At 38.1% G+C, this 8,087-nt stretch overlaps 1 long non-coding RNA gene across 1 annotated transcript; it reads right to left on the minus strand.

Moving 5' to 3' along the window:
• Nucleotides 1–1,646: 1,646 nt before the first annotated feature.
• On the minus strand, nt 1,647–7,086 carry LOC132276443 (uncharacterized). Its single transcript, XR_009470883.1, has 3 exons — nt 6,927–7,086; nt 6,398–6,488; nt 1,647–5,334 (listed from the first exon to the last, which is right to left on the minus strand). It is a non-coding gene; the product is annotated as an uncharacterized LOC132276443 (long non-coding RNA).
• Between the last annotated feature and the right edge of the window lie 1,001 nt (nt 7,087–8,087).

Consider the following 8,087-nt stretch of genomic DNA (forward strand, 5'->3'; position numbering starts at 1 on the left):
TAGAGAGTCATATTTCCCCAGATAGGATAATTCTTTTAAAAGCGGAGGAAGACTTTGAAGACAAAAGTGGAAAAGAGGTAACGGAAAGACCTCAACCCATTCTTCATCCTCAATGAAGAACTTTGGATTATGGGGCTTATTTGGATTATAGGAAGATGGAGTAGGTGAGGGTGCACCTAGCCAAGGCTTTTGAAGGGTCATATTGAGCACGGGAATGCTCGACAACTTATCTTTCAAAATTTCAACATCCTCCTCACACTTATCCGGCGGTTCGGGCTCAACAACTTGAGACAACTCAAGTGAGGGAATGGGATGAGATGCAAGCTCCCAAGAGAGTGATACATTTGATGTTGCCCAAGGAAGAGAGTGAATAGGTGGAGGAATATCAAGCAAAGAATTCACCTCCCAAATGGAATTGGCAACATCAAAATCCGCATAATTAAAATGAGCTAAGCATGTTTTTAGAGGATCCTCCATTAAAGGAGGTGCATCAAGCAAGGGATTATGTAGGGGTTGTGCTGGATTTTTATAGGATACAATCTCATCATCATTATTTTCCTTATTTTGAACCACAATTACTTCATTTTGATGCGTGGCAACAACTTGATCTTCAACCACCATTTCATCATTTTCATATGTGATGACCACTTGATCATTCTCATGATGAAAGTTACTAGGAGTAATCTCATCATTCATAGAATTTTCTTTTGGATTGGCCACGAGTTCAATGGAAAATTCTTCTTCATTTTCATGATTTAGAGCATCAACCATTTGTTGAATTTGAGCTATTTGGTCATCTAACTCTACTCTAGATTGGGAATGAGAATGAGTAGTGGATTGCATGCCAACAATGTCATCCAACATTTGCTTATTGGACTCCATCATTTGCGTGTGGAAAGACTCCATCATTTGTTCATTGGCAGCAATAAATTCATCCAATGAAGACGGTGGACAAGGAGAAGAGGGCGGGAAAGAATGATAATTGGGTTGAAAAGGTTGCATATGAGATTGTGGGGTTGAATTTCCTATGTCATGCCACAAGAAGTTTTGTTGGTCTCCCCAACCCGAGTTATAAACATTGAAGTATGGATCACTACCCGGTTCAAAGAAATTTTCATTTGGTTGCTCTAGATAGAAGTCCGAGAATTGTCTCGTTGGAAGACATTCTCTTGTATGATGTGTATGACTAGAGCAAAATGCACAAAACTCATGTGGTGTGTAGAATTGAGTTGGAAGATAACTACCCTCCATCTAGGACTTAAATATCAACAACACACAACATAATCAACACAACAATTCTTTATCATCAACTCCACATACAATGATCCATTTCTCCTCAATTATCAACAAGATAGGAAATAAATGGCCACGACAAGGACCGATGCTTTGCAATATAGTGAAACAAAAATAGCCTCGACAAGGGCTTCATAAGCTAAATTAAACACATACACAATATTCACAATGCGAAACTAGAAGTCACAAGACTTACCTGGGGGCCTCTAGACTTACAATTTGCTAGCGTTCCCACGGCGAGTTTCGAGTCCCTAGAATCTCACAAACACAAAGATGATCAAAAATACACAAGGAGTATTCACAAGACACAATATTCACAATCAAACTAAAATTAACCCTAGAACTTTGGTCGCTAAACCGTTTGCAGTCCCCGGCAACGGCGCCAAAAATTGATCGGTTGATCAACTATACATCAACCTTCGCAATAGCACGAATCATTGTAAAATAGGGCTATTGGTTGGGTAAGTCGAACCACTAGGACTGCGTTAGTCTTACGGCAACCTTAGTGTCTAGAATCTTTCTAGAATGATGAAGGGTTTATAAAGGTTTTGTTGTTTGTCACTTAAGCTAAGAATATTGAAATTGCATAAATTAGAAACTTGCAAGAATTAAAAAGAGATGAAATACAAGTAGAGAAAAACTAGGGAAATGAATCCGCTCCAACCCTATACACATTCTAGATTGAGATTAAATTGGGAAAATCAACATAAATGATGGTCATGACACATAACAACCCTTGGTTGCTATACTATCCTCAAGAGGTTCATTAAATCAAAAACAAGAATAATCCATCAAAGATTCACATGCTTGAACTACCTAAACTAAGGTGTAGTCTTTAACATGCTCCCTAAGCCAAAGATTATCAAGCCCTTAATTAAATGATGAGAGCACACAAAGTTAAGAATCAAGTATAAACCATCAAAGGGCATCCTAAGCAATGATTTATCAAAGTTCTCAAACTCCATGCCATTAAAACCATTCCATGATCTAACTTCCATTGTCACTATGGAAATGCAAGCAATATGATTAGGAAGAGAAACCATCTAAGACAAGATGAATAGCTCAAAATAATCATGTATAGACATTAGAATTCATTACAACACATATGATACTCTAGATCATAAAATCACCAACAATAATACATTGAAATCCCAAAAGTAAAATCTACACTAGAACATGCTTACAAGGGAGGGGCTTCATCACCTCCCTAGAGAAGATTTAGTTACCCATAGGAGCAATGGAAGAAGGAAGAAGCTTGAAGACCTCTTCCATTTTCGTGCTCCCTTCTTCAAGCTTGAAGAACTCTATCTCCTTGCTCTCTTCTCTCCCCAAAATCTGATCAAAACTAGCTTAGGAGATGTGTGGCTCTTATCCCTCTTATCTACCACCAAACTAGGCTCTCTCTCTCCCCCCCCCCTCCTAGGAACATCTCCAACCACCTCATCAAGAAGGAAATCAGAAAATGAAGGAACCAAGAAACAAGTGGCTGAAATAGTGATTTTTCGGAGACAAACTGCCCTAAATTCGAGTGCTCGAATTTGGGCCTCGAGCACTCGAAAATTGGGCAGAATGCCTATTCTCCATTTGCTCCGCCCGGACCTACTTTGATGAAATGGCCATAACTTTGCGCTCCGAACTCTGAATGACAAACCGTTTGAAGATTTGGAGAGCTAATTCAGAGCTTTAAATACCTCATGTTTTGATGGAGATCCAATTCTCAAGGATGGTTGGTCGAAAATGAAGATCAAGGCAGAATTTCATTGCTGCTAGGCAGTTCTGTGTACCTCTGGTAACAAGGCCATAACTCTCTGCTCCGAGCTCCGAATGACAAACCGTTTGAAGATTTAGAAAGCTAATGCAGAGCTCTAAATATTCCATTTTATAATGGAAGTCCAGATCTCGAGCTTTCTGGGTCAGAAGTGGCAATCAAAATCGAGTTCCACTGCTGCCTGAAATTCAGCTTTTGAGCACATTGTTGATCAAAAATCCACAACACCTTATTTTTGCTCCTTTTGGGCCAAGGAACCTGAAAATGCATAAAAACATAGAAATGAAGATAATCTACATAAATTAACATACAACGGACTTTACTAATGCAATTTAGGGCGCTTGAATATACAATATTCGGCGCTTATCAGATGTTTTAAAAGGATCCATTTCAATTGACAAGCAAAAGATCAAAGCAAATGAGATTATGGATGTGTTTAGGTAAGTGAAAGTTAATCTTCCGCTTTTGGATGCAATCAAGTAAATTCCGGCTTATGCCAAGTTCTTAAAAGATTTATGCACCCAAAATAGGAAGAATAAAAGCCAAGCAAATAGAAAAGTGGTCTTAACTGAGCAAGTAAGCTCAATTTTGCAGCATAACACTCTTCCAAAGTTTAAGGACCCTGGTTCACCTACCACTTCATGCATCATTGGTGATCTTATCATGAATCGGGCTCTCTTGACCTAAGAGCAAGTGTTAACCTTCTTCCATACTTGGTATATGTCAAATTAGGCTTAGGAGACTTGAAACTGACGTCGGTGGTTTTACAACTTGCCGACCGATAAATCAAAAAGCCTAGGGGTATCACTGAAGATGTCTTGATTAAAATTGATAAATTCTTCTTTCCCGTTGATTTCGTTGTCATTGACATGGAACCGGTCCTGAATCTTAAGAGCCAAATTCCCGTTATCCTTGGCCATCCTTTCTTGGCAACCACGAATGCCAACATCAATTGTAGGACGGGGATAATGAAAATCTCATTTGGCCACATGAAGGTGAAGTTGAATATTTTCAATCCAACCCCCAACTCAATTGATAAGCATGAAGAGGTTAATGTTGTAGAAAAATGTCATGACCTTAAAAGTGAAGGAATAGAGTTTTTGAGTGAAACCAAAGTTTCAAAAGATTCATCTTCAACCCTACATTCTAAGAAAATTGTTTCAAATTCTTATTGTGAAAGGGCATGGAAGCCCAAAGATTGCATTGACCAAGGACCGAAAACGTCTTTTGAGCTTAATCCAACAAGTTCCTTAAAGAACCATTTGTTGGGTGGAGTTCGAAGCACTTATCACCCCAACAAGGAGGGGATGCATTACAAGATGTTTGATCAGGGCTAAAAGAGCCCAACGTCTTGCTAGAGACGTTAAAGACTAACAAAAGCATTTCGTAGGGTGTCAAAACCCTATTCCTCCCTCATTTCTATCTTTAATTTCATTTCTTGTGAAGTCTAGATATTGGCTTTGGGTTCATATGCATTGCTAGGAACTGTGATTAGGATTGCATGCATTTTTACGTTGAAATTAAGCATTTTGCATAAGTTCGATCGATCTTAAAATGAGTTCGATCGATTGAACTTCCCACCTGCATCAAACCTGCATCCAAATCACTCTCTGTCCAATCGTTCGAACAAAACCTGCATATTTCAGCTCTCTGTCCCATCGTTTGAACTTGTTCCTAGATCGATCTTTAGTTCTTCGATCGATCCCACTTTATCTTGGATCGATCTGCAGTTCCAACACTTAGAAAAATTTTGAACCTGCATCAACCTGCATCTAAAAGCCTCTCTGTCCCATCGATCAAACATTTCTTCAAATCTATGCATTCTCGATCGATCGATCTTTGTTCTTTGACTTTAAATTTTGACTTTGTTTTGACTTTGTTTTAAATTCTTCATTTCAAAAAAAAAAAAAAAAAAAAAAAAAATCCTAAAAATACTTTTATTTTATTTATTTTTATTTTTCAAAAATTCCAAAAAATATTTTGTCACTTTAGAGGAGAGATCGATGTCAGTTCGATCGATCTGAGGATTCAGTTCGATCAATTGAACTGGCAAGGGAATGTGTTTAAAAATCGATTTAGGGTCATTCGATCGATTCCACAAGAATCGATCTCAAACCCTCGTTTCACCCTTCGCCGCTGCATCCCAACTCTTCTCCACCTTCGGCAAGACTCTGGCAACCATCCCAAGCGTCGAATCTCTCTCTCTCTCTTCTCGGATCTAAGATCTCATCTTCATCACCTTCTCTCTCGATTCCGAAGCGTCAGGAATAAACCTACAAAAGATGATAGATACAAACCACTCAAAATTATAAACAGCAATGATTAATACAGCACAGGAAACAAGCACGTCAAAAGAAGAATAGAGAGTAAAATTTGCACCTTGTTTTTAATTTCTCACATATATCACTTGTGTTGGCCACTGGTGATGATGCAAGTACTTTAAATAAATTCAAGTAGCCTAGATTGTGAAGAAATATATTTATGTTAGCAGCATGGAATCCACGCCTCAGAATTGGAATCACAAATCATGTTAGTAGTATTTACTTCAAATTTTAAATTAATTGTACTACTTTCCAAAGAGGGGCACCCATGCTTCCAAAAAACACAATTAATTTTAGTAATAAATCCAGGCCATTCTTGAATAATTATTACAAATGAACATTGAAACTTAAAAAAAACTCATAATATAAATAGTGATTGCCATTATGTTATGTATTGCTTGGCTGCAGGAAAGTAGTAGGTAGTGGAGATTAGGTCAAACTCAAAGAAAATATTTTATAGAGCCTCCACTAAGAATAGAACAGGTCGAATTGGTTGAGTTGTATTTCAAAGTTGATTACCAAGTAACATTTCTCTCTGTTCTCTCAACGACCAATTAAGGGAAACAAAAACAATACAAAGATATCATTTCGGAATGAAACTTAGGGCTAAGTATTTGAAGCAGTGCAATAGGGCCACAGAGAACAAATATATGTAAAATTATTTAGGCATGGAATATAAAGAACCTGTGAATAAAAGTGATGCAAATGGCACATACAATTTACCCCCGGTTGTCTCAGTGATGTGAATGATACATTCTTCTCTTTTTTCCACTGTTGTTTTCTCAATAGTGATGTGAAAGGCACGTTCTTCTCTTTGTTCCTATGTTTTCTTAACGGCCAATTGAGGGACAGAAATACTATACAAAGATATCATTTTGGAATGAAACTGAGGGATAAGTATTTGAAGGGGCCACAGAGAGCAATTATATGCAAAATTATTTAGGCACGGAATATACTTATAAAAAAAATAATAAAATAGCAGCTGTGAATAAAAAGCGATCCGAATGGCACATACCGTTTACGCGCTGGATCTTCTTCAGTGGTGGCCTTCATAGCTGCTCTCTTGCTCCGCGAATTGGCAGAGGGCTTCACCATATTTTCGGCAACTAGAGAGAGATTATTGGTTGTCGATTAGTAGAATAATTAACAAATACAGTAAGATCTTACACCCAAAAATTGTTTATGGCAACTGGCTGTTTTTGGGGAGCCACCCTTCTCCTCCGTCCCAGTTTAACTTAACCCACCCCTCCCCACCCATCATTGATCAAATAATCAAACTACAAATCAACGGAACTACCGTAAAGGGTTGAATTGAAAATAACTAGGGTTTACAGATCCGGCAATTGTAAGTAACTCGAATAGAAATTGAAATATAGAAACTAAATTCAAACTAATGAAGATACCGTACCGAGATTCAAGCAACAATTATACAGATCTACTATATCTACAGAAAGAAACACATATTTAATGCCCGAACTTTCTTATCTGTAGAAGTAGGCATGAGATATCACAGAGAGTACAAACACGAGGAGAAAACAACTTACCGGAGAGATGCACCGGGAGTGGTGGCGCCGGTTGGGTTGATTTTTTTTTTTTTCGGAGAATTGGGTTGATTTTGAGTAACCAAAGAGATGGAGTTCTGAGAGCGCACGTGGGGGTGGCAAAAATCCCCAACTCGTTGGCTGGTTGCGGGACGGTGGCGGGGGACTAAGATACCTGCCCCATAGCCGTCCCGTCTAATGTATTAAATTACTAATTTATCCTGTCATTTTAATATATTTATCAAATTAACCTTCACTATATATATATATATATATATATTGGAAACCCCTTCAGTTTCAAACCCTACACTTCATTGCTGCAGCCGTGTCTCTCTCTGAGCTCTCTCTCAAACCCAGAATACATCCACTATTTCATTTTGGGGAGGAGGTCAGACTAGATCAGATTCGGATGAGTCATTGGAGAGTGTGGTTGGGGACGAGGTCTGGAGGCTGTTGGGTGAGTTCGCTGTCGTCGAGCCAGGAATTGTGATGTCCAAACTTCTTGGTTGGTTTGACTGTGAATCTGGAGGCTGTTGGGTGAGTTTGGGAGGCGGTGAGTTGGTGGGTGAGTCGAGATCGGATCGAGTCAAACCAGAGTTGAGTTTTCTCTCTCTTTAAAACTTTATGGTGAGGCTGTGATGATTATGTATTTGTATAAATCGGAGGCTAGATCGTATATTGGCGAGGCAACGCAGAGGGTCTGTGAAAGATTGTTTATTTCTTTCACTGGGCAACTGTTGTTACAGCCATTGCGGTATGGCACAATGTCTGATCAAAAGGCAAATTTGAGCCACCCCAACTCTGTTACCTTCTATATATGTTTTTTATTTATTTTGTTTTTTTTTATGAGTTTAAATCTGATGTAGTAAAAAAAAAAAAAAAATTCAAAGAGAAAATCTGAATTTGGTTTTTGCATTGTTTGAGTAATCTGTGTCAACTTGAGTAAATTTGGTTGGATTGTAGTATGATTAGTAAATTAATCACGCTTTGAACAACTTGTATGATATTTATTTTCAAGACTTTTGTTGCATAAATATTCAAAATTAATTTTTAAACTCCAGTTGTTCCCTAATCTTTTTTTCCAGTATTCCATAAACTTATGGAACATACCAAATTTTCGAGAGAGCCCTACAATGCAATTATCAAGGGCGAGTTGGTGGGTGA

The sequence above is a fragment of the Cornus florida genome, unplaced genomic scaffold (genome assembly GCF_030987335.1).
Source record: "Cornus florida cultivar Cherokee Brave unplaced genomic scaffold, ASM3098733v1 CherokeeBrave_3.0.0_Hap2_Chr10, whole genome shotgun sequence".
In the NCBI taxonomy this organism is placed as follows: domain Eukaryota; kingdom Viridiplantae; phylum Streptophyta; class Magnoliopsida; order Cornales; family Cornaceae; genus Cornus; species Cornus florida.